This window comes from Cebus imitator, unplaced genomic scaffold (assembly GCF_001604975.1).
Source record: "Cebus imitator isolate Cc_AM_T3 unplaced genomic scaffold, Cebus_imitator-1.0 Scaffold697, whole genome shotgun sequence".
Taxonomy (NCBI): Eukaryota; Metazoa; Chordata; class Mammalia; order Primates; family Cebidae; genus Cebus; species Cebus imitator.
The window spans coordinates 110,816-137,658 of record NW_016108012.1 but is presented as its reverse complement, the minus strand read 5'-3'; the positions used below and the strand labels follow the sequence as shown (position 1 = coordinate 137,658).

The 26,843-nt window shown below is 35.3% G+C and overlaps 1 long non-coding RNA gene across 1 annotated transcript in view; it reads left to right on the top strand.

The window, feature by feature from the left end:
* Positions 1–2,375: 2,375 nt before the first annotated feature.
* The window catches only part of LOC108296248, a 123,907-nt gene continuing 99,439 nt past the window's right edge, over positions 2,376–26,843 (top strand). Inside the window, exon 1 of the long non-coding RNA XR_005198354.1 lies at positions 2,376–2,558. This is a non-coding gene — a long non-coding RNA (uncharacterized LOC108296248). The remainder of the gene's footprint in view (positions 2,559–26,843) is intronic.

The window sequence follows — 26,843 nt, the reverse complement described above, 5'->3', positions numbered from 1 at the left end:
ATTACACATTCAGATAGCACTATTAGGAAGGTCTCACTGAGAAGATATTTTAATAAAGACCCAAACAAAGTGAGAGAGTGAGCCATATGGATTTTAGGGGAAGAGAACTCCAGGTGGAAGATACCTAGATAACTTTATAGCAGGTACAAAGTTGTATTGAAAATACAGGAATGGAGTGAGCAAGTGGTAAGAAATGAAGTTGCAGTGGTAATGAGGGGCAGGTCATGTAGAAATCCATTGGTCATTGTAAGTAATTAGACATTCACCCTGAATGAAATAGGAAGCAATTAATGGGTTTTTAGTTTATGAGTGAAATGAGCTAATTTCCCTTTAGACAACATGACTTTGGCTCCTTTGTTGAGGATAGAATAGAGAGGAAAGAAAATAGAGCTCTAGAAATAGAGCAGGAAAGTGGTTAAGAAATGATAGATTTAATACAGATTAAATGGGCTAAGGTGGGAGGAGCAGTGGTGACAAGAAGTAGTCCTATCCTGCATACATTTTGAAGGTAGGGACAACAGGACCCATTGAGGTATTGGATGTAGAGTATAAGAAAAAAAAAGTCAAGAATAATGCCAACATTTTTGGCTTGAAATATTTGTTGGGTTTTCTGGAAAGATGAATTTGAGAAGGTATGAAGACAGGAAGAAAACTTGGTGCCTAAATACTTGCTGTGTTTTAAGAGGAGCATCTGGTATACAAATCGATTCTTCTTTGTGAAACCAAAAGCAACTATGGGTTATTTGTTTATTTTTTTGTGGCATTGATAAATGAATTATACCCAGTGATAAATGAGAGAACCTAGAGAAAGCATTTAAGAACTTCCAGATCTTTGTCTAATAAACTAACTTTTGTTATGCTAGGATCACTGAGTCTAAAATCAGTTAGGCAAACAATCTTTAAGACCTTGTGTCCAAAAATATCAAAATAATGGTCCTGGAAGTTCTTAAAGCTAAAGACAAAAGCAAATTTTCTTGCTTTTTTTGGGGGGTGGGGTGATGGTTTCATAGTCCATCTAATAGATAACTTACAGATTTTCTGAATGGCAGCCCTAGGTACATACACATTTGCTCTTGACGAACCTTCAGGGTGAGTGTCGTTCCCTTTGTCCTTTATTTAGTTTAAATTTTCTCTATGCCTGAAGGCTCATCTCAAGATCTTTCTCTTCCATAAAGAGTTATCTTACCACTCTAGATAATACTACTTTTATAACAACCACTTTTTATTCTCTCATTTTTTATGTGTTAGGTTTCCCTTTCTGTTTAAATTATAAACCCATTTTTGGGAGGCAACATATCCCATGCTGAGAAGGAATCCGTCACATGTACTGATGCACTTGTGATTTGATAAGAATAGAACTGGACTTTTGGTCAAAAATCATGATTTAAAATAAGGCTTCACTTAAACACTACTGGCTATTGATCAAGTAATGTGAAGCAATTGTATTCAACTTTTCCAAGGCTTAGTTTACTCCTTCATACTAAGGGGGAAATATGTTTGATTTCCCAGCATCATGGGGAGGATTGGATGAAGTGCTGTGTCAACGTTAGGCATATTCTACTGCACATGTATTTATGTTATATGCTAGACCAGAGTCTCCATTATGGCAGCACTGTTCACCCAGCACCATATCAAGCTGGGCTGGTCAGGAGATATTCAGGCTGCTTCACTCTTTCCTACATTACAGCAATTCTCTCCTTAATGGCTTCCACATAGCTAAAATTTCCATGTAGCTTCTCACTCATTTTACCTTGAATATTTTAATATGTCAAAGAGCTCTCTGGGTGAGTTTAGCATTGCCATAAATGGGGCACTTTGAAATATAAATGATGAGGAGGACAACTTCCCTTTAATTCCATTGATTACTATCAGCTGCCAACCAGGCAGTACTTTCTCTACCTGCTAACTAATCCAAAAGCACACTTAGCCTAGACAAAAGCAAAGGTAATATGCAAAAAGAAATGAGTTTCAGCTGTTAACAATATCACTAATTAACAATTTTGCAGAAGTTTCTAATTATTCTTTAACATTTTATTGTTATTAACAATACATTTATTGAGTATCTATCAAGTTCTAAGATTCAAAAACAATATAAAACACAGCAACTGCTCTTGCATCATTTGAAATTATAAAATACATACTTTTTTTAGGTGTGTACATGTGCTCGAGGTTCTAGTGCACACTTAACTGTACTAAGGGGAGATTGAGAAATCCAAAGGCAGGAGAGGATAAACATAAAAAATGTCTGTTCCCTAGGTTTATATGAAGAATGTGTTTACCTAAAGGCTTCTAAGTGACATTTTGATAAAAACAGTTTATGAGACCCACTTCTACCAATGAGAACTTTCTTTCCCCCAAATCTGCTGCTGCTTACATCTTTCTAAAAGCACTACTTTTTATATGCAGAAGTACATTAATTCATTTTCTAATAACAGAAGCAGAAACTTAGGGTGACATAAGAAAACAACAGAAGAAGTAGAAGTAAAGTATCATGAAGATACAGACTATGACTATTTTGCAAATTCCCAGGGCTCAGGAGGGAGATTTAAACACAGCAGGTACTCTACAATAAATATTTTTCATAGGAGTGGATGGATGGTTGGATGGATGGATAGATGGATGGATGGATGGAGATGTGAATTAATTGAATGAAGCCATTCAAATTGCAATTGTTAAATCTAGGACAAAAATCTGCATTTCAGATATGGGAACGGAAACTTTAATTTATTAGTGACAAAATTCTGAATCTTGCTCTCTGGTTCACAATTTCCTCAAGTCTTAAAGAAAATGATTGGATATCTAAGGTATTTCTAAGTCTAAAATGAAATACTTTGATAATATGATGACAATGTTTTGAGTCTTATGTTCAGCTATGATTCGCCTCTGAACCAGTAATTTGAAATATATTTTTAATAATAACAGTATTAATTATTGACTTCATGCATTAGTTAAATAATCAAAATAATATTTCTGTATGGTAAGAATGATTATGTGCCTCTTTATCCAAATGAGGAAACTGAGGTTTATTCAGGTAAGTAACTTGCCCAAGGGCACAGATGTGGGCATGATAGAGTTGAGGCTCTGGATCAGGTCTGGCTCACTCTGATTCCCATGCCTGGAACTGTTATCTGCTATTTAACTCAGCTTCTTTTATAAGACTTTTTGTGTGTAACAGGTCCATAATTTGAGAAGAGGTACAATGTTGTTTCCTTACAGCTATGCCAGTCACCAGTGTTACTGCACTGGACATAGGGTTAGGATGAGGAAATTCCATCAAGCATGAAACAAGACAAAGATGAATATCTTCTGTCAATATATCTGGGAGTCAGCCACAAAGCAAGAGAGCAGACAACAGGGCAGAAGGAACTAAGAGTATGGGGCAGTTTGGAGGGACTGAGGGTAAAGGCAGTTTGAAATTTTGGACGGTAGTCAGAAATCAGGGAATATGGAAGAACAAAAATGATCAGAACAATAGCAAGCAAGAGAGCAGAGCACATGATAGTGTCCATTGACCTTAATCCCTGGAGCAGATCCCTTCTGGTGGGATTTTTTTTTATCATTAAATATAGCAAAAGCCAATTTTCGATTGCAGGTCTGGGCACAGCATGAAGAAGCAGAATTGGCTGCTCCAAGCTAACAGGGGCAGGGGATCAGTGGCAGCTGCTGGTGAGCAACTCCTGACACCTTAGCATGCCTTCTCAGCGCTTGAGAGTTTCACTATCTGTTCAGTCCCTTTTGCAAGGGAAAATTGGTTCTGCAGCATATATTGTAGCTTCCCAGCCTGAAGAGTGCAATTATGGATTGATGGAGTCCACCATGGCTGACGGGTTCTTTCTTTCTTCCACTGTCAGGAAAAAGTGCCTCATGACAATCATATGTTGGTGTCATATACATAACTCTTCCTCTCCCTTCCCTTCTGCACCACCCCTCAACATACTAACTAATCATTGGCATAAATTTACTTTTGTAATTCTACGCTGCAAGTTGCTAGTATTTACAAGACACTGTTCTAGGTGGAAGAGATGTAAAGATGAATGAGATATGATTCCTGACTTTGAGGCGTTCACAGTCTAGATGAGAGAGAGAGAGATACATAAACTAATAATCATAGCTAACAGATATTGAGCACTTAGAGCAAGGCAGGTACTATTATACTTATTATAGATACTAGCTTATATAATCCTCAAAGCTACCCTATAAGGTAGGAGTCTTATCCTCATTTTATAGATGAAGAAACTCACGCACATTGCGGCTAAATAAATCACTCAGGATCACTCAACTAATAGGAGTTGGAACCCAGAGTTCCAAACCAAACAATATGACCCCAGAGCCTGGCTTGTGAAGATGACATACCGCCTTCTCATAAATAAAAAATATTGAGTACAATGATCAGGGCAAGAATTGAAATATACAGAAAAGGAAAATGACCACATGAAAAGAGTAAAGATTTGCAAGGAGTAGAGTAAGCGAAATTATGTCTGCTGTCATATGACTTTCAACAAACTTTTCAATTTTTCTGGGCCTCAAGTTATTCCTGGGGAGAACAGTACATATGTTCAGGCATTATCGTAAAGATAAGACTGTATAGAAAATACCTGCCACAGTGCCTCACATATTAGCTATTTAATAAATGATGCTTCTAATTGAAGTAGTGGTAGCTGTTGTTGCTGTTGTTATCAGTGTCATGTTGAACATGAGTACTGTAGGGACACAAAGGAATAGTGACTGACTCGGTCTGAAGAGGGAAAGTGGGTGAGGAAACATCCAGTGAATGCTTGGCATAAGAGGTGGCATTTGAACTGCACCTTGAAGGATCATCATTTTCTAGACAGGTGAAGGAAAGAGATGCATTCTAAATAGAAAAAACATGTGCTTAACATATTTGAAAAATATAAAGTTTTTGTTAGTTTGGATAAATCATGGTGTGTGTGTCTGCAAGTGTGTGTGTCTGCATGTGTGTCTGCATGTTTGTGTGTATGTTAAGAGTGGCTAGAGATGACACTATAAAGATGTGAAGGGCACAAATCATGAAAGCCTTATAAGTCATTGAATTTAGCCCCAAACATATAAAATATGAAAGGTTATATGGTAACTAACTCAGCAGTTTTTTCGATCCCTCTAAACTAGTTTTTCTTAATGGAATGTTTCCTTTGCTTCCTTCTAAATATTTTAAAACACAGTAATACTGCTTTATAACACAAGTACATGGTGTTCAACAGCTGGCCAAACTTTCAGTTTCATTTCACTCTTGAGTTACTGTGCATTTCTCTATCTATCTACAATTTGTGAGCAAATCAGCTAGTATTAAGAAAAGATGATGAAGAATAAATGTGGCAGAAATATTCCATTTAATGACTTATTTGAACTGTTGCCTTTACCGGTCACCCAACTTTTGACCCACACATAAAATGCCAAAGCCCAATTGCTCAACATTTAGATAAGAACCCATTTTTTAAAATTTCAACTATTGGTTTAGGTACAGGGGATACATGTGCAGATTTGTTACACGGGAATATTGCGTGATGTTGAGGTTTGGGGTACAGATCCTGTCACCCTAGTAGCGAGCATGGTAACTGATAGGTAGTGTTTTAACCCAACCACTCTCACCCCCCAGCAGGCCTCAGGGTCTGTTGTTCTCATATGTATGCCCATGGGTACTCAGTGCTTAGCTCCCACTTATTAGTGAGAACATGTAGTATTTGATTTTCTATTCCTGTGTCAATCTTCTTAGGATTATGGCCTTCAGCTCTATATATGTTGCTGTAAGACATTATTTCATTATTTTTAGGCTGCACAATATTTCATGGTATATATGTCCACATTTGCTTTATCCAATCTACTACTGATCATCACCTGGGATGATTTCATGTCTTGGCCAATATAAATAGTGCAGCTATGAACATATGAATGCATGTGTCTTTTTGGTAGAATTTTATATATATATATATATATATATATATATACACACACACACACACACACACACACATATATATGTGTGTATATTATAAATATACACACATATATGTATATATATACACATATATATGTATATATAATATATATGTGTATATATATAATTCCATATATAATTCTATATAATATATACACATATATATGTATAATATATATACACATATAATATTATATAATATATAACACAATATACACATATTATTATATAATATATGTATATTATATTATATATTATATAATATATATACACACATAATATATATATATATATATACAATTTTGCTTTAACCCAGAAACCCCATTACTGGAGATATATATATATATATATATATATATACACACACACACACACACAGATATATCACATACATATATATATGTGTGTGTGTATATATGTATATATGTATATCTCCAGTAATGGGATTGCTGGGTTAAATAACCCATTTTTTGATTGCTGCTAAATTTAATTCTCCCTGTGAAGAATAATAAGCAGTATGTTTGGGTGTATGTGTCTTTGAGTGTGTGAATGACAAAATTCTTGTTTATGTAACTATTGTACAGGCTTGTTTGAAACCATCTGATGTCTCCATTTCCCAGGATTAAAACAAAGTGAAACAAAAGCACACCAATAAGTAAATAAATATTTCACCAGTAAAATATTATTTTTTGGGACAATCACTAAGTAAAATAAGGATACAAGTTTTTTGAAGAATTAAGGAATAGAAAAGCAACATGCTAGTATTTCCTTTGGTCTTTAGTCGGAAGGACAACTCTAACTGCAGTGATTTTGTAGCCTTATCCAAAAACAAATTAGGGGGAACCTCCATCTGCTCTCATTGCTAATTTGGTATAGTCAAGATGCCTTTTGAACAGCTATTTGACTCTTCAGCAGTTATTCCTATTGTAACTGATTCTCATCACTTTTTTCTCTCACATGACCCCTGGAATATACAAAATGATCACATAGTAGATAATTGTATACAACTGTTTATTTAGCATTCCATCAGAAATATCATTGTTCCTATTGTTTTAATGAAAATTACCAAATAATCTTAATCTGGATTATTCAAAGGAATGCCTTCTACTTTAAATAAGTTTTACTGTAAAATTCCTTAGTGAAGAGAATTATTACATACGGTTCTCTGTGCTTCCTTTGCTTAGGTTTGCAGACAACAAGATTAATTAATTTCATTTTTTTCTTAGAAGTTCATCAGGCTAACTCTTTAATCATTTTTATTGCCCATTTCATTTCAGTTATATTAAATCTTACTTTCCTATATTTAGGTACATTGGCAAATACTAGTTTTTAATATTCAAACATTTGTCTCATCAGAATTATATAAACAGTGTTTTTCTGTCCTTGTAAAGTGAATATTTAACATGTCCAGTTCTCAAATACTGTTTGCATTTTTGACTCCATTACATTGCTAATAAAGTCAAATCTGCTGTAAATGGATGGTACATGCTTTCTATTATATATGCTTTCCTTTTGCTTCCATTGAGTGAATTTAAAAAATTATTTATACCAATTGTACTAGCCTGATTTTTCAAGTAAGGTCATTTTTACTTATATATACTCCTTCAGAATCATTTATCTACCTTGCCATTATGCGTGCTAACAGTACCCTTCAATTTAGTATCATCTGCAAATTTCATTAACATATTGTTTATTCCCATTTCCAGGTGATTAATCTAGATATTAAATATGACTATACCTAACATCAATCCCTTCCTAACTTGGTTAGATATTTCTTCAAAATAAAATAGTATTTTTAGACTTACTCCTAATTTGTAGTTCTACCAATTTTGTTTTCTAATAGTATGAGAATGTTCAATGCAACTTAATTTTAATTTTTAAAAGTCTGTCTAAGATTACTAAAATCAAATATGTTCTGCCTTCTGTATTTCTCATATTAACTAAAGCTAACTCTGTAAAAATTGTGGACAACCAAATTGACATGTAAAATTAATTTATAAATGTATCTCTGAAACATGATGCAATCATCTTGGGGAGATTTAAATGTCTACAGAGTTTTTCTAGGGCTTTATAATATTACTGGTCTCCTTCTGATAAATTCCATTTATATTTCATTTGCAACTGTTAATTTCTATGCAACTAAGTGTTTTTTAATAGTATGAATATGAACATACCTCAGTAGACTTCAGTTGGGTATTTACTCCATTCTAATTTTACTTGCCTTCTAATATAAGTGATTATATGAAGTATTTCTTCCAGTTGATGTGTATGGAAAAGGCAAAATGTGTATTAGTTATTTACAGAACTTTTGTTTTAAGTTGGCCTTTATTTTTATTGGTTACCTATAAATAGGCGATTGATAAATACCTTTTTCTATCTCCCCTACAATTCAGAGATTAAAATAATCTAATCACAGGTCACATCCAAATGATAATTTTAATGGGACTGTCTCCTACATAGCTGCCAAGAAGTTTTCAGCACATGACTTGAATTACATAATTATGAAGTAATCCCCATGACAACAAAATATATTTTATGTAACAAAGACTCTAGTTTCCTGAGAAATTTTACCATTACAAATGAAGAAGTTTGGCACTGCATATTTTCCTGTGTCTCATTCCTTCTCCCCAGATAGATTTGGCTGATTAATTATGTTACTGTCTTCCCTTGTTAGGGATGAGGAAGTTTGAGACAATGTGAGCCAATGAGAGAGCAGGAGAGATTTGCTGGGCATTCCGTAAAAGGAGCTGCTTTTCAAGAATTTGGTATCATTTCCCTCTCTACTCCTTGACCTCTTCTCACCACCTTCTGACATGGCCTACCAAAGCCACATGCATAACCACAAAGCCCAGACTACCACTGGCAGCAAACCTGCCACCAAGAGGGGAATCGCCTAAGAATGAAGCCTGAGTGTAGGCAGCTAAATAGATGCAAAATGCCTGTCTTCCAGACCTCATTGAGCCAGCAGAAAAACCTGGGACCCCCCACCCCACTATCTCTGTGCATACTCATTAACAAACACACAAATGCCCTTTCTCTATAAGTGGATCCAAAGAGGATTTGTTACATGGAGCCAAAAGCATCCTAATGAGTCATTGAGCATACACTTTGTAAGCTAAAGTTAATCAAATATGAACATGTTTATATTGGTTTAATAATTTTGCAGATTCTTGTTCAAATTAGATATCAAAATTCAACTTTTCAAACTTAATGTATATTCTGTATCACAATGTCTATTAAAAGAAGATTTTGAAAACCGCCAAAGGTCACAGAGCTAGTCAGTTGAAGTGTCAGAATTTATATCTAGGCAGTCTGGCTCCAGAGCCTGTGATTTTAACCAGCAAATGAGAGAGAACACTGCAGGGATTTTGACAAGCATGCTCAAGATGGAGCAGAACCAAAACCTGGTAGTGTCCAAAAGAAACAGAGAGAGAGAGAGACAGACAGACACACAGAGACAGAGAGGACAGAGTGTCACAAAGGAAACAGAGTGATCAGCAATGTGAAACACAGCAGAAAAATCAAATACGAGAAGATCTTAAATTAAGCCTTCTTATGGATTGAATTTTACTGCTGGACTTTGAAAAGCCAGGTACTCTAGTACTTGCTGGGCTGTCAATCAGGGGGTAGTGATTTAAATAATAAATATAAAGAGAAGGAAGATAAATGTATCACATATTTAATTTTTGAGGTTACTAAAACTGGTATTGCTATTATTATTATTTTATCTATACCACAAACCCAATACGGAGTCTTTTTATCCCTAAATCTTCTCCATGTGTCTCCGAAAATATGTGTTCCCTTGAAACATTTTTGTATCTTTTAGTATCTATTAGGCTGGTGCAAAAGTAATTGCAGTTTTTGCCATTAAAATGCCATTGCTTTTAATGGCAAAAACTGCAATTACTTTTGCACCAACCTAAATCATTTAATCTATCTATCTGTTATCTATCTATCTATCTATCTATATGGTTATCTATCTATCTATTTATTTGGTAAGAATACACATGTTGGAAGGAATCTCTTGATAGGTCTTGTACTGGAAGCCACATTTTTTTAAAACAAAATGTTCCAGCCAAACTTTTCTTACATACAGGTGTATGTAGTCTTATTAGGGAAGATTCCTAGCCCAAACCATTTATTTATTATTCCACATACAGCCAAGAAGTTGTGTTGTGCAATCATATCACTCTGACACCTAAACAATAAGGCAGGTCGTTTTCAAGCACTTAGGACAAGAATACCTAGAATGCCACAGGGAAAAATAAAATAAAATTACATTGAGAGACAGAATGAATAATGGAAATAATTAAACAGTGTCTGAAGTAGTCTAGCTGGTCTGAGTTGGAATTCTGTTCCGCCATTTGTCAGCCATGCAACCTTGGAAATTTCCTTAACCTACCTTGGATTCTAGTTTCTCTTAAGTAAACTGAGGAGTAATACTGACTTCAAAGAATTATTGTTATAATCATCCACACAATGCAGGACCTGACACATAGGGGGTATTCAGAGAACAAGAGCCATTATCATATGTCTTATTGAGTTCACCCTGATGTAACTCCTAAGGTTAGGCAAAGTATTTTGCATGATACATAAAAAGGCAGCTTAAAACAAGAAACCAAATAAAGTAGTTCCTCAATCCTAGTGCATTTAAATAAGAAAGTAAAAGAAGTGAGATAGTTGCTACTCCTCTGAAAAGAAAGTTTATAGAACTTCTTGCCCTATGACAAACATGACAAACTGAAATATTGACAGGGATCAAGCAGACAATACAAATGATAAAGCAGCTAAGTATGCAGATTCTAGGTTTGTTTGCCTTATATCGATCCCCTCCTTGCCTTGCTTTGTTCTGTATCATAGGACTCACACATGCAAGATGCATTCCTCAGGCTTCTGAGTCAGCTGCCTCCAGCAGGGTGAAGACAATGGCAAGCAGTGGCAGGAGTCTTGAGGGTAGGGAACTAGTAGGAGACTCTACCAAGTTAGTTCTGTTCTCCACACCCCTTCTCATTGGCTGTGTCCAACTCCAGCAATGGCTACATCTCTATGTGTTCCAGAGTACCCTTCAAGTAACCATGGCCCTGGGCTCCTACAACACTAGTTCCTCCTTTTTCTCTCCAGCCACATGTGTTCAGAGTATCTTCTTGCTGTGTCAATCTCTGGTTTATGTTATTGTGAATGCGAGAATCCCTTGTGATTCTCATATTTCCTGTCTCACTTGTATAAATAGTTATCTATGTTACAGTATTGGTTTCTGTATTCCTGATTAGAACCTGACTGATAGAAACTGTAAACGTATACACAAATAAAATTGACAGGATATTACAAAATGATGGGAACCTTCTGGTCATCTGGTACTCACTTGAGACTAACTGATGCATTTTAGGAATATGGGCACTGTATGGTCAAATCTTCCAAATTTCCAAGAAATGCTGAACTATGAAGTGACCTGCAATTGTTACAATTTTCTAGGAAGATGTGAGAAGAGCTGTGACTGACTTAGTGGTTTAGTGCTTTTGAACATGCTGATTTGTACTGTAGAATTAGTCAACATTGAGAATGAAACACTACCAACTTTCTGAATTTATATAATTATAATTTCAAGAAACATTTTCAAGTGTCTACCTTGTATTACTCACCAAGGTAAATGCTAAGAATACAAGAAAGATTAGCTAATAGATAACTACTATTAATTATCTAGATTATCTAGCTTGATACAAGTACTTTTTTTTTTTTTTTTTTTTTTTGAGATGGAGTCTTGCTCTGTAACCAGGCTGGAGTGCAGTGGTACAATCTCGGCTCACTGCAACCTCCACCTCCTGGGTTCAAGCGATTCTCCTGCCTCAGCCTCCCAAGTAACTGGGACTACCGGCACAAACCACCATGCCCAGCTAATTTTTGTATTTTTAGTAGAGACAGGGTTTCTCCATGTTGGCCAGGATGGTGGCCTTGGTGATCTCTTGACCTTGTGATCTGCCCACTTAAGCCTCCCAAAGTGCTGGGATTAAGGCGTGACCACCACGCCCAGCTGATACAAGTACTTTTACGTGCATAATAAAATATCATCTTTACCATGACACTTCATGGTCCTTACCCACACATTTTGCTTTATTTTCACTTTTTGAAAGCTGAGATGCAGAGATATCAATGAACATTCCAAGTTCACATAGCTAGTTTGAAGGAGAGCTCACGGAAATCTATAGTTGTACTCAAAATTATGCTCTTTCTGCAGTGACAAGCATAGTCTTCCTGGGTTACACAAAACATAAAATGCTCATGTTCCAGTAAATTACATGTTAGCAGGGAGGAGGGATAAGTAAGTAGCTATTAAGCAATGAACGGAATGTTATGTTGATAGGTATATTTTAATGCTCCATTCATTATATTGACACAGGAGGTGATTCTGTGGTTCACAACTTCACACACAGTTTTCTTTCTTGGTCATACTTCAAGCCACTTTCTATAATTTGTAGAAAGCATGTGTTCAGAAAAACTGTTTAACAAAGTAGTTGTGTAACATAGGTGAAGGAAGCATAAGGAGATCACCTTGATACTTGCAGCTAATGTAAATTTGAAGGAGATATAAGCATTTATAACTCTCTTTAAATGTGCGGCAATAGTTAGCACATAGTTATTTGGAACAAAGAACTCACAATTAATTGAACACTATAGTTTATATTTCAAGCATTACTTTGTAATAATTGGAAATAAAGATATTTGTGTTTTAGTAAAGGATTTTATGCTATCTTATCATTCAGTTTCTGTTTTCATTTTAAATGTTCAATCTTTCCACTGGGAAAAATTACAAAATTCAATATCAGTAACCAACACTTACGTAGTTCTTACTACGTAGGATCTTATTTAATAAAACAACCCTAGGAGGAGGCTAATATTATTATACCCATTTTACAGAGCTTATTAGTCAGGGACAGAACTATTAATAATAGGATATATGTATATATAAAAGGAAGTTTTTTAAGGAGAACTGATTCACAGGATCAGAAGGTGAAGTCTCATGATAGGCCATCTGCAAGCTGAGGAGCAAGGAAACCAGTAGTGGATCAATCTGAGTCCCCAAACCTCAAAAGTAGGGAAGCTGACAGTGCAGCCTTCAGTCTGTGGCCAAAGGCCTGAGAGCCCTATCCAACCAGTGGTATAAGTCCAGGAGTCCAAAAACTGAAGAACCTGAAGCCTGATATTGGAGGGCAGGAAGCATCCAGCACGGGTGAAAGATGAAGCTCAGAAGACTTCGCAAGTTCACTCCTTCTACCTTCTTCTGCTTTATTCTAGCCACGCTGGAAGCTGATTAGATGGTGCCCACCCAGATGAAGAGTGGGTCTGCCTCTCCCAGTCCACTGACTCAAATGTTAAACTCCTTTGACAACACCCTTGCAGACACACCAAGGAACAATACTTTGCATCCCTTAATCCAATCAAGTAGATAGTATTAACCATCGTACAGAAGTAACTGAGGAAGAAAGAGGCTAAATAATTTGTGTGAGGCCACACAGATTCTAAGTTGCAGAGCTGTGATTCAAACTGAGGTTATTGGGCACCATGTCTCAGCAATTAACCCTAATACCCTACTGCTTCTTCATAAAACAATAGAAGTGCTTACTGTATGCTAAGCATTGTAGGGGCTATGCTATCTCTCCTGAGTGGCTTGGAATCTAATTGGAGAGTCATAACATACCACTACTTAAGTTTATATTGCTATTAAATAAATTTTAAGAAAGTACTATACAAGAGGTACTGAATTATTATTGTTGATTGAATAAGTAAGAAAGATCAGAGAATGGGAAGGTGAACCAATGAATTTTTATTGCAGTATATACCAAGCATAGAATATATTTCAATCCTTATAAATTGCATGACAGTCCAGTGAAATAGATACTGCAAGCCTTCTATTTACAGGTAAAGACTAAATAATATGCCAAAACCCATGTAGCTAGGAAGATGTACTCAAAGTGTGCTCTATGGACAGGCAGCATGAAAATCACCTGAGAGTTTGTCAGAAATGCAAATTTAAGGTCCAGCCCAGACCTGTTGAATCAGATCTCTGGGATTGATGCACAGAAATTTGTGTTCCAATCATTTTTCTATGTGATTCTTGTGCACATTGAAGTTTGAGATGTACCTGCTTAAGGTATGAATTTGTACTAATTGTGAGATCTGTGTAATGTCAAACCTCATATTCTTGCAACTGCACCATACTGTCACCTTGGCTAGCTGGGGAGGTTTGGAAGGAATTAAATATAAGAGCTGTTCTTTGAAGGGTTGGTTAAGTATAGGTCAGAAGGAAGAATAATGGAAACATAATAGGAGAGGCCACTTACTGAACATGTCACGCATGATGGTTGCCGTGTTCATCTTCCCATTCTAGTTATAATCATTTCACCTAAAACCCTTGATTAGGTTTACTTATCAGACTAAGGCTGGGCACTTGATAAAAAAGTAAGCCATCTGCAGTCTATCAAGCAATTCAAAGAGAGGCTTTGTATGACGCGTTCTGTCAATGATTAATACTGGTAATGAAGCCAATTCTTTAGATTCGCACCATGAACTATGGAGGAAATATTATCAGTGAGTATCAGCAAAAGGATAATGGATCAGACATATAGGAAAAGGCAAATACAATGTAGGGAAAACAAAAAGACAAGCTTTTTCCTATACCTCTTATTCATATTTTTTGGCTAGTTCTTATTTCTGAGTATCCTCTATGAATCCAGAGTAAGACTATAATCTAAGACTAACCATAACCCTTTATGTAACACAACAAAGACAAAGACACTTAAAGTACAAGTAATTTAGAGGGCTCAGCTATGGAGCTCAATCTAAATGGTCAGGGGTCTTTTTCGTGAAGAAGTAACAGGGGACAGGGCTAGTGATAAGAAAGTTCAGAAGAGTAGAAACAAGTTCTTAATCTGGAAAGTTACTTTCCTACTTTCTCACCCTAACTCCCATTTCTCTTTTTGTAATTCGTAACTCCTACTATGTACCAGAGCAACAAACTATAAACATTAAAACCTTACAGTGCCACCTTCTTTCTGGTAGATTTAATTGCCCCTGGTAGCAAAGGTACTTGTCCTCTGAAGGGGCCAACTTGTCCTAAGAAATGCAAGCACTTGCTTCCCTTGAGTTTCCAAGATGCCAAGAATTTGGCTCCTTTGTCCACACAGACCAGCCCTGCCTCAGACCTCAGGCTAGTTTTGCAAAGCTTGTCTCTGCCTTCTTCTTTTCTCTGTCACATTCCTTTTGCACTTTCTTCCCTAAATCCAGCATTATTAAACATGGCAATAATTATATTCATAGTAAATATCACCTTTCTATAAGATTGTTTAAAGATTATATTAAGACTATGTATATAAATACAATTCATAAGCTGTTAAGTAGACCTAAATTTTAGTTATTGTAATGATATTATTTTTATGCATGATTCTATTAAAGTTGTACTGGGTTTGAATGCTTAGTAAAAATGACTGGGTTTTACTTTTTAACATCCTTAAACATTTAGAGCAAGGTAGTGACAGTCTGAAAGCTAGGGTTTATTAACAATTAATCTAATAATGATGTAGGGAATGGAGACTGGAAATACTAGGATTACAATTAATTTAGAAGTTTATTTCCAACTACCCAGGTACTTGCCAAAGGCTGAGTAGTGGTCATTTCATGGTCACATCCATGGAAATAGGAAGGGACATTTTGATGATACATTTAGGCTGCTAAAAACATTAGTTCTTGATGACTGATTGAATATGGCCACAAAGAGTCAGAAGTGACTCTAGGGCTTGGAACCTGTGTTGATTCTTGGGAAAACTAAATTATTCTGAATTATACCTTCATGTCTAAGCTAAACTGGTAGGTTTACTTGACCAATGGGCAAGCTTTCACATGATCTTTAAAACATTCCTTTGTCATCTTTAATGCATACTTTAGGCTCTTGGGGTATTTATTATAATAGCATAATAGCATGGGTCTTACTTTGAATGATCTGAATCAAAATCTCATTTCCAGGATAAAGATGTGATCCCGAGATGTAAAAACCTGATTTTGCCCAATATGAGGTCTGGCTGGAGTGGTGCCCTCTCTAAGTCAGACTCTGTAAGAGAGTATAGGAAAGGAAATAAAAACCCGTCCTGTACTTTCCAGTGTTTCACCGCTACCATTTCCTTCTGTCTTAGCTTCCTGGAATTAGTGTCTTACTTGCCCCCAGACATATGATGCCCAGTTATAGAGCTAGAACTCTTGTCCAGGCCTCTCAAATAAATTTAACCAAATATTTCAATGAGAAAAACAGAATAATTTGTGTCTTCTGAAGCTACAACTACCATGATTTTATGTGTGTATGTGTGTATGGGTGTGTGTGTGAGACTATAGTTTATTCAACAACAACAAAAAAATTGGCTTCTTCCCTCCCCCCCAAAAAAAGCATTAAAGTTTTTCTAATGCTTAAGAGCAGCTATCATCAATTGATCTTAAAAGAATACCATATTCCCTATAAATATTTCTTTCTAAAGATGTCAGTTTGGTCTCATCCAGCTTTATCTTTTTGTTAGGAAAGGATAGTGTTAAAGTGCCATCAAGTAAAATATGGGATTTTATGCTGAGGTCTCTACATCAGTGAATTTACATTTTGTAAGAATACCCTAAGGGGATTTCAACTTTCTCCCTTAAAAAGTTAGGTGGATCCATTTCAGTTGTGCACATCCAGCTTCATGCTCTAACATGGCCAGATTGCCATGGCTTCAATATAAGTCACAGGTTTCTGGTGATAATATACATCTACATTTTTCTAGTATTGCCTGAGAATGGGACTCTATAAAGAATCTGACTTGAATTATTAATAATGAAAAACTTATATGTTTGACCCTACTGGGGGATAAATTCTGCTAATGTTTTAATGCATTCACTACTTCCTAAACTTATATATATTTCCAAGATAATATGACTAATTTTATACATAAAATATAATTTAGTTCTTTGATAAAAAGAAAAATTCCTCTTGAAGGTCAAAAGTCAAAGCATACTATCACATATAAAAAATATTAGTTCTCTAAAATATGTAACTTTGTTTCTTTTGTATGGTTTAAAATGTGTGTTGAAAATTAAATATGCCTGATTTTTTATAAAACTGTCATTAATATTAGAGTATATTTGAGTTTTATATATCATAAATTAGAAGTTGAGACGGTGAGTATATCTAATTAATAGTTATGTCCTGTCAGTACGTATGTAAATGCTGAGTAGTAACAATTTGTAAAAATGTGTTTTCTTTATATTTTATCATTTTCTGATTATTTCAGATTGAATAGCCATCATTTTTATTCTGTGGCTCTGGTTATTTGTGTCTCCAACAAGATTCCAACATAATAAATTGGGATGACCATAAAGGAAAAGATGTAGGAACATCACAATTGAAAGGGTGGTCCCCTGAGGCTAATAGTGGAGATTTTACAATCCAGGACCTGAGAAGAGGTGGCCCTTACCTTAACCCAGCCCAAAAAAAAAAAGAAAAAAAAAAAAAAAGGGTTCTGTAAAGCATGTTATCTAGAGAGAAGCAGTAATTCATTTAGGGAAATAACTGTCCTATGGTGACCCAGAAGGGAAGAATCCATGAGATGCAGGAGAATAAATACCCTGACATCAGTTTTTTATCCATCTCTGATCCCTTGCCAGGGATCCTTATTGGCAGAGCACCATCAGCAGCCAGAGTTAGGAATCCTATAGGCCAGTCCATACAAGTTAGCCTCCTGGGGACAGAGAGCAAGGTGGGAAAGGATGGAGAGTAGAGCTGGATGGCTGAACAAAACATATACCACAGTGTAGCCAAATAAATAAATTCTACCCATTTAATGCCTCGTTTTAAAATAATTTTCCAATAGCAATTTTAAAAAATCTGTCATTGCCATTCAATGAGAATACTTTCTGGAAAATAAGCAGTATCTTCTTATCTGGGAGACATTGTTGGTCTTCCTTACCCTAGACCTCTGTAGCACCTAACACTGCTAACTACAGTCATCTGAATATGAAAAAGGATTTAGCAGGGTTAGAATGATCTAGGACAAGGGTCAGTATCTAAAATGCGCAGTCTACTTGGCCAAGTGGGCGGCTGAACTAGCAGATCTATTCTTTCCTGCTGATGTTACCCTTTGCTTCTTCTCCTTTGTGAATATTGATACATTACCTATCAGTTACATATTGCCACAATAAGTCTATTTAACAAACCAAACCACTCTAAAACTGAGTGGCTTAAAACAACAGTAGTCTAGGGCTGGGAGCTATGGCTCATGCCTGTCTCATGCCTATAATCCCAGCACTTTGGGAGGCTAAGGTGGGTGAATCACCTGAGGTCAGGAGTTCGAGACCAGCCTGGCCAACATGACAAAACCCCATCTCTGCTAAAAATACAAAAATTAGCAAGACGTGGTAGTGTGCATCTATAATCCCAGCTACCAAGGAGGCTGAGACAGGAGAATCTCTGGAACCTGGATGCAGAGGCTACAGTGAGCCAAGATTATGTCACTGTACTCTAGCCTGGGTGACAGAGCCAGACTCTGTCTCAAAAAAAAAAAACACATAAAACAGAACTTCTTTAAAGCATAAAAAAAAAAAAAAAAAAAAAAGAAAAATCCCCTTTAAAAAGAAAAAACAAATTAAAAAAAAGTTCTCATAGATCTGCAGATCAGCTAGGGGTCAATTAATCTAGATTGGACTTAAATAGGTGGCTCTGCTTCAAGCTCTGGGTCTGGTGGGACATGGTTCATTCAGTCCATTTTGGCTGAACAGTCAGCAGGGAAGCTTTCCTTATGGAGATGGTACAGATATGAAGAGGGCAAGTAGAAAAATAATAATGCCACTTAAGATCTAGGCTAAGAACTGGCACACTACACTTCAGACTACATGCAATTGGACAATGCAAGACACAGGGGTAAGGTCAAAATCAAGACACAGGAATAAACATTATGCTCTGGATGAGATCATGACAAGGATATAGAAGCAGAAAGGAATGAAAACTGGGGACAAGATTTCAGTGTACTCTGATCCATACTCTTGGCCACAATCACTCATTTGCAAGACCACCCCATGCCAAATCAAACCAAAGCCAAACCAAAACAAACACCCTCATCCCAGAATCTTTAAGTCTCATGTCACATGACATTAAGCCCAAAGTTCAGGATCGAGTAATCAGTGTTAGTCCCGATGAGGCTCTTTTTGATCTGGTAACCTATAAACTAAAATGTCAAGTGATTTTGCTCAAACACAATACACTGCTGAAACAGAGACAGAATAATAGCAATAAGCTCTTCCACTTGGAAAGCCAAAGAGAGCAGAATGGGATTCATGCATGTAGCAAGCCTTGGTAGACAGTAATTTTGAAGACCCATTTGGGAACTATTACTAAGTCTCCCTTCTCTAGGATTAGAGAGTAGTTCTTGGTAAAATTCCCAATTCTGCTTCCAGGGAGTGTTCCCCAGTTTTTTATTCTCCTGCATTATCTACTCATTTGGATGTCCCTTTTCCCCATTCATCCTTCTTGGCCATTTTTGCAGAGGACTTTGTCCAAAATGTTCTTTCTAGAGGCTGAGCAACCCCCTTAGACTGCTTTCTATTTGGAGACAGTTGGAAAGCCTTATATTTTCGGCAGGCCCAGTCCATCTTACTCCTGGCTTTCATTGCTTTGTGCCAATCAAATCTTTCAAAATATTACGGAACTTCTACATATTTTTTGTAGAACATTTCATGGGCCAAAAAAAATACCTACAATTTTCTCTGATGCACGCTTCTCTTTCTACACTTAATCTTGTACATATTAGGCTTTTGTGGGATTATGCCAATAAATCTTCATAATATGATTACATTGTTATATAGGAAATACTTTATTTTCATGATAAAAGTTGCTCCTGAGAGCCAAAAAACAAAATATTCTATCAAAATAAAATGTTAACTTCCTAAAATATATAATCTGGTTGTTTTATATAATTCAAGATGAATATGTTTAAAATTAAACTTGCCTGGTTTGTATAAAACTGTTACAATATTAGAATTTTCTATATCACATACAGTTAAATCAAAACTACAGGTTATTTTATTTAGAAAGCCCTTCTTTAGATCCCTTTTTATACTTGGAAGGAATCTACTGGAAACTACCTAATTCTTTCAGAGATCTTAATAAATGGTACGAGGGCTGAACCCTGATTTGTTCTATGCCCCAAGGCTATATACTAATATTGATTTCATCTTTGTTCTCATCTTGTATCTTAATCTGAGAATCTTATTCTGGATTTAGAAGATAAAGATGAGGAATAGTTTAATTTCCCAAGCCAGCAATTTCTGGATTTATAATATTCTGCTTACAAACTTAAAAATTATTTTCTGATCTAACTTCTTTCTGTATGTCTATCTCTTTATGTATATTATTGTTGAAATACATTATATATGTCTAAAAGAGACCAGCTCACACTTTTCCCATATCGCCTAGAAACCACCCTGTTCAAGTCTACAAGTTTGTGAGATACAATTTTTATTTTTCTCGTTAAAGGAGGCAAAAGTTTTACTAAATATCTTACTTCTATACAATATGTTATTATTTTTCTAGATGTATTAGCTTTCTTCCCAATTTCTCAACCTTCATCCATTGCTCGGTCTCAAATCTAATTGCTTATATTTTATGTGTATCCCATTTCCAATACCAATTTCAGTATCAGCTAATTATTGTCACAATGAGGCTGATAAACAACCCCAAATTAATCATTTATTTTCAGAGATCTGAGGTTGATAGTGAAGGTGAGGCTTGGCTGGGTTGCTCTGTGTTAAGCTGTAGGTTCAGCTTTCCCTGGCTCATCACATAGTTTGGCTTCACAGTTTTTCTTATAGGTGGGGCAGAGCTACAAAGAGATTTACTAGAAATGCTTGAGGTCCTTCACACATAAGTTTGGAATTAGCTCTTTGATACTTCTTCCCCTAAATATTTTTGATCAGGCAAGTCCCATAGCTAAGCTCAAATTCCCCAGTTGGAGAAAAGTGTACACCACAATTGATGGGGTCATAGCAAATAACCATGCAGGGAAGGAGAACCAACAACTTAATCTACCACCTTTTTAGAGTCCCAGATAACTTTGGCTGCCACCTGATAGATAGTTTTAAGAATTTATAAATGAGGTCAATCCTTTTATTTTTTAAAATCCTGAATACTAGAATCATAATCAGCCAATGCATTCACTCATCATTCTTCTATATTTTATAGTGTGGCTTTAGTGAACAAGTATATGGTGCTGCCTATATGCTCATAAAAATACCTTCAATTTTCATGTAGAAATTATCATTCTAATAAACAGAACATTAAGGCTCATGGTGAAAGTTACCACTTACTTTTTTCTCATCGTCCTAATATTGGAACTGCACCTGGATTATCAAAATGCTCATCTTGTCTGCAATTACTTCAACAGAAGCTTGTATTAAGCATCAGGTCATCCATAAATCCCCCAAATTTTGAGAATAAAAAGCATTGTATCTTCCTATTGTCACAGAACTTCCTCTAGTCTTGATCTGGGAACCCCAATTAGGCCATTCAATAGGTTGGTTATATTGGCAATCTTAGGGAAAGGTAATTGAAATAATAAGAATAAAATATTCAAGAATAAATTTGTCAAAAGTGGTTTCAAGCTTCTGCACTTAACACAAATTTGTTGAAAGAATTTAAAGACGGTTGAAACAAATGGAGAAATACACCAGATTTATGGGCTGAAAGACAATATTTCTAAGATGTCAATTCTCCTCAAGTGTATCAATATATTCAATACAATTCCAACCAAAATTCCAGAAGATTTACATGATATGACAAGCTGATACAAATAATATAATGCTAAAATGTGATGTAATATAGAGTATTGGTTGATATTCAGATTCTAGACTCAGATGCTTGACTCTACCATTTTCTATCTCTATATGTGACCTTTATCCAAATAAAGTTTTACTAGTCCCTGATCTAACTACTGACATTTGCTTCTTCTGTATTTTGATGTCTCCATACTTTGTAAATAACCCCTTTGGCTCTCCAGAAACTGATGTGTTGCTAGTTTTTCAAATGGGCCACCAACTGTGATCCAGTATCATAGAGCCAATATCAAAACTTGGCCATCTCTGAAATTTTCTTTTCCCATTTCTAAAGAGTATACCGGTAGCCTACTTCATAGTATTCTGTCAAGGTTAAGTGAGATAATGCAAGCTACTTCGCATAGTCCTTGGCATATACTAAGGACTCAACAAATATAAACTTTCTAAAGGAAAAAAGGGGAATAACAGATGTGAATGTGATGCAAACAGTGCTTTTGTAGCTAACACAATATCATATCATCTGAAAAAATTAAACATGATCAGTTACTGGATCTCAGATATAGAAAAGGTCATCTATGCAAATACAAAAAAATATATTGGGAGAAAATAAGCTACTTAACCTATACCATGTAAGATATGATTCAATCGGGCTAAAGGAACCACTATAACAAATAAGAAACAAGGGATTTCATATAGAAGTAATGCATTTGTGGGAGCTGATAATGACATCTCTAAAAAGCTGTTTTCTCTGTGTCTGGTGGTGGGTCTGAATTTATGAAATGTAAGCAGGGCATACATTAGAGATAAGAATAAACAGAAACCCACAAAGACAAACTGGAAACTGCCTGCAGTTATCTCTCAGTCCATCTAAACCTGACAACATGGGTGACCTGCATTTAAAGCTGGTGCATTTGACCTAAAAGCTGTTTTTGTGCCTGGCCCATGACTCAGAGAAGCTAAAAGAGAACATACAGCAAGAGTTCTTGAGCTTCAGACACAGCTGTTGCCCACCGTCAACAAAGTGAGTCTGTAAACCAGCAACAATGCATAAAAATCAATAGAGTTCTTTTCAATATTTTTCAATAAGACCAATCTGAACACCTGTGTTAATTTATCATCTTATTTATACTTTTAACATTAAATCTTGTGGTAAATATATAAGAATAAATGCTTTGCATGAGTTTGAGACATTAAGAACTATATATTAATAAATGCACAAAAGAAATTTATTAAATGCTTATTAGATATCAGAGATATTTCTTGACACATTTCACCTCATTATAATAATTATCACAATTGCATTGTAATTTTTCCTCTAATGTGCTAGTATTTTTATTTAAAAATTAGGTTCAGAGGTTAAATAATTTCCAAAGGATCCAGAATATATTGCAAAGCTTGGATCTAAATATGGGGGTTTCTGATTGAGTACTTACTTTCTACAGTAGTATGCAAGAAACAATAAACATCATTGTTCAAAATATTTAAAAATACATAGATTGAAAACCTTCTACAAGCTTGAACATATTAGTGGTAAATATGCAGAAGCATTGATAATTAGATGGCTTGAAAATAACTTATTTTAAAAAGGCATTCCATTCAGAGAAGGGAAAGTTGAAAGGTAGAATGGCCTTCACATATCTGAAAGTTTCTTACTTGTAGAATTGCATGGTTGTCGAAAAGATGTTGATTACGTGATTGACAGAGAGATACCAATATGTACAGGCAAATGATACACGTTCCCTTAGTGCAGTAAAAGATGCGTAATTTACCATTCACAGACTGCTATACAAGCCAGTCAACACCCCAGTATACCCAGTCAGAGAGGCAAGCCGAGTCCCTTAAACCCTTCAAGTCCTCATGAAACCCCCTTGATGCTACCTAATCTGAGGATTGTGTCACATCCTTCAAACAACCTTGGTTTGTTACTCTCAAATATTTTGTAACCCCTGGCTATTTCTAGCTCTTCTTGAAACTTTGACTAAGTGTTTGACTCCTTAGTAGGTTCAAGACATTTGTAAAAAACACAGCACATGGCTGACTTGAATTTTTCCAGGCTCATCACATTCCTGGTTTACCCAGACTTTAGGCTTGCCCATAATCCATTCTACAAAGAGAGCTTCCATTTCAAAAAATGGATGGGTAAAAAAGAGAAAATATTCATAAATTCTGAAACAGAAGGTTTAATTTATATATAACAAGACATATTATAGTGAGACTTTTAAGAGATAGAATGAGAGGTATATAATCTATATGACATGTCTTTTTAAACAGAATAGGTCTTTTCAGGTTTACTTTAATAGTGATTTTAGACTTCTCAAATTATCTCCAAAATTTTATTCATTTACTTATGTAATCATTCATTTAGAAGATGTTTATTGAATATCCATCATACAGTAAGTACTGGGCTAGATTTAAAAAAAAAAAAAAAAAAAGGGAAATTTAACCAGCTAGATTTCAGGAAGCAAGTGTAGCAACCTTTCCTGATTTCCATTAATAAACTTATCATACATGTACAACTGATTTTTTTATATCAGAACAATCCTGTAAAATCTGTAACCTTATACTTTCTCTCATATTGTGACACCTGGTTTCTAAATATAATTTTCATAAATTCATGCCTAAGTTCTTTGTATATTGGCTGCAAATATAGATTCCATTTGGATCAAGTTTTGTCCCCCATAATATTGAGTTAGCAGCAAATCATTCACAGAAGGAACATTTTCAGAATTATAGAAAAATTCCCAGAATTTTTCTGAAACATTCTGATTTGCCATCAGCTACTAATAATTTTTTAATTGTTTTATTCTCTTGTTGAGCAAAAGGTAGCAATGAGATTTTATGAAATAATTATGATGCTTGTGCAGCCATAGAGGCATTTGTGACTTCTTTATATTATTTTTTACCTCTTTAATCATTTTGCTTCGCTTTACAGAGTAGGTATAATTATTAAACGAAGTGCCTGCTATATGCTGCCTACTTTATAGATGTTGATGATCATTGCTCTCCTTTTTTAATAGCTTTCTAGGGACTTTCCTAAGTCTGTATTAAGGGTTAACTAGACCTACAGGTATCCATCATTCATATGGTTTCCTCTCACCATTCTAGTACTATGTAAATTTCCTGCTTCCATTTTTTCTTATCAAACTATAAAGACAAAAAGACAAAGAGTTGCACAAGGTTTATAACAAAAACAAAAACAACAAAAAAAGCAGTCTCCCAGTTCCCTAAAGGCAACTGATTTCAATTATTTTAACCCTTTGTTTTAACATTTTCCTCCATATGCCTAAATATACATTCAGAAACCTTTTGAGTTTATAGTTTTAGCTATTACCACTTGACTTGTCACTTTGGACCAAGAAAATGTATGTCTTTTATATTTCCTCCAACTCCTTTCTGTGTGTGTCTGACACACACACACATGCACACACACCCATTTTGCTTCATATCAACCTAACAGTAGCCATATAATAATTTTTGGTAAGGTTAATATGCACTTTTAACATTATGAAAACTGTAAATAGCATCATAGTTTAGTTGTATAATATTCTATAATCACATTTACTGTCTCATCGGTTTTAGTTGTTGTTTTTCACATTTCTTTCCCTATTTACCACTCTCCTGTTAAGGATTTCTGGTTTCCTGGACCCCAGATCTGCCTTCTCCTCAGCTGACACCCTCCTTTTGGTAAACACAGACCAAGGATACCTTTTAGACTGAAAGGCACCATCAATAGAATAGTGCCTTTCAATTTGAAAACAAACTCCTTAAATTCTTAAAAATGTTTGTAAATAATTTATTTAATCACTTTCTGTGCTTCATTTTTTTCTATGATCTCATTAAAAATCTCTGATTTTTAAAAATGTTAACCTCCTATAGTAACTTAATTTTATTAACTTTCTTCCTATTTTCTGTATCTTTGCTACTGTGAGGTAAATTTCCTCAAGCTTGCAATTTAATATTTCTGATGAATTTCTCATCTCTCCTTTATTTCCAAAAGCACTTATAAGTTCTTCTTTCTTTTTAATGGACTTAAGTTCTTTTTTGAAGGTTTTAACAGCTTCACTATTTTTATAAAGATATGAATTATAAAAGCTTTTTTAAAAAAATATTCTGCCCTCTGAATTTTTAAAACATTTTTGAAAAGGTCTGTTATGCTTTGTTGATTTGTTCTCTACCTTCCATGTCCTGATTTTTTTATTTCTTCTTCATATATCTAGGGTCCTTGGTTGTCCATTCATGTTTAAATTGGGTGCTAAGATGCTGCTTGGATGCTCTGTGATCATGGGCTGTTTCTTTGCTGTCTGAGGTTGCCAGGCTGAATAATTTTGAGAGAACACCAAAAGCTCAATGCTTCTGGGACATTTTCTACCTGAACAGCTTCCTACTCTCCTACCTGAAAGATGTAGTCCTGGCTGATGCTGTTCTTAAATTCAAGTAGGGAAGGGGGCCAGTAGTCTCATCATTCAGAATATAGATTTTTTTCACTGAAACTCAGTTTTTGGCAAAGCACTCTCCACCATCAGCTGTGTGTTTCTTTTGCGCAAATTCATGAGAGATTAAACCTTTGGTTTTCAACCAGTCTAGGGAATATTATGTGGTTTGGCTTCTAGAGATGGGAATGTAAAGTGCGTTATAACCCTTGTAACAGAAATACTGTTCACATAGAAGCAAGGTATTTTCAAGCAGAATTACAATTGACTCAATCTACCAACTGTGAAGATAATTTTCATGAAGAGTTTAGCATTGTTTACTGTCAAGTATTTATATAACAACATGCTAGAAAAGTTGATGAATTAACATAAAATAATGTCAGGATATTTGGGGGACTATAAATTGCAGTGAAGATCAAGTCACAAAAATGTCAGATTCTTGAAAAATTATCCTACCTAATTAGGATTATTCCCTCCTAATTCTGTTTTTATGATCTCTGTGTATCTGCTTCATCTAGGTACTCAATTCCTATAACTTCAGTGGTTTTAGAGGTTCACACTTGGTTCCTTGATGCTAAATCGTTTTATAACCCTCCCAGATACTGCTTTTTCTTAATCTCCCAGGC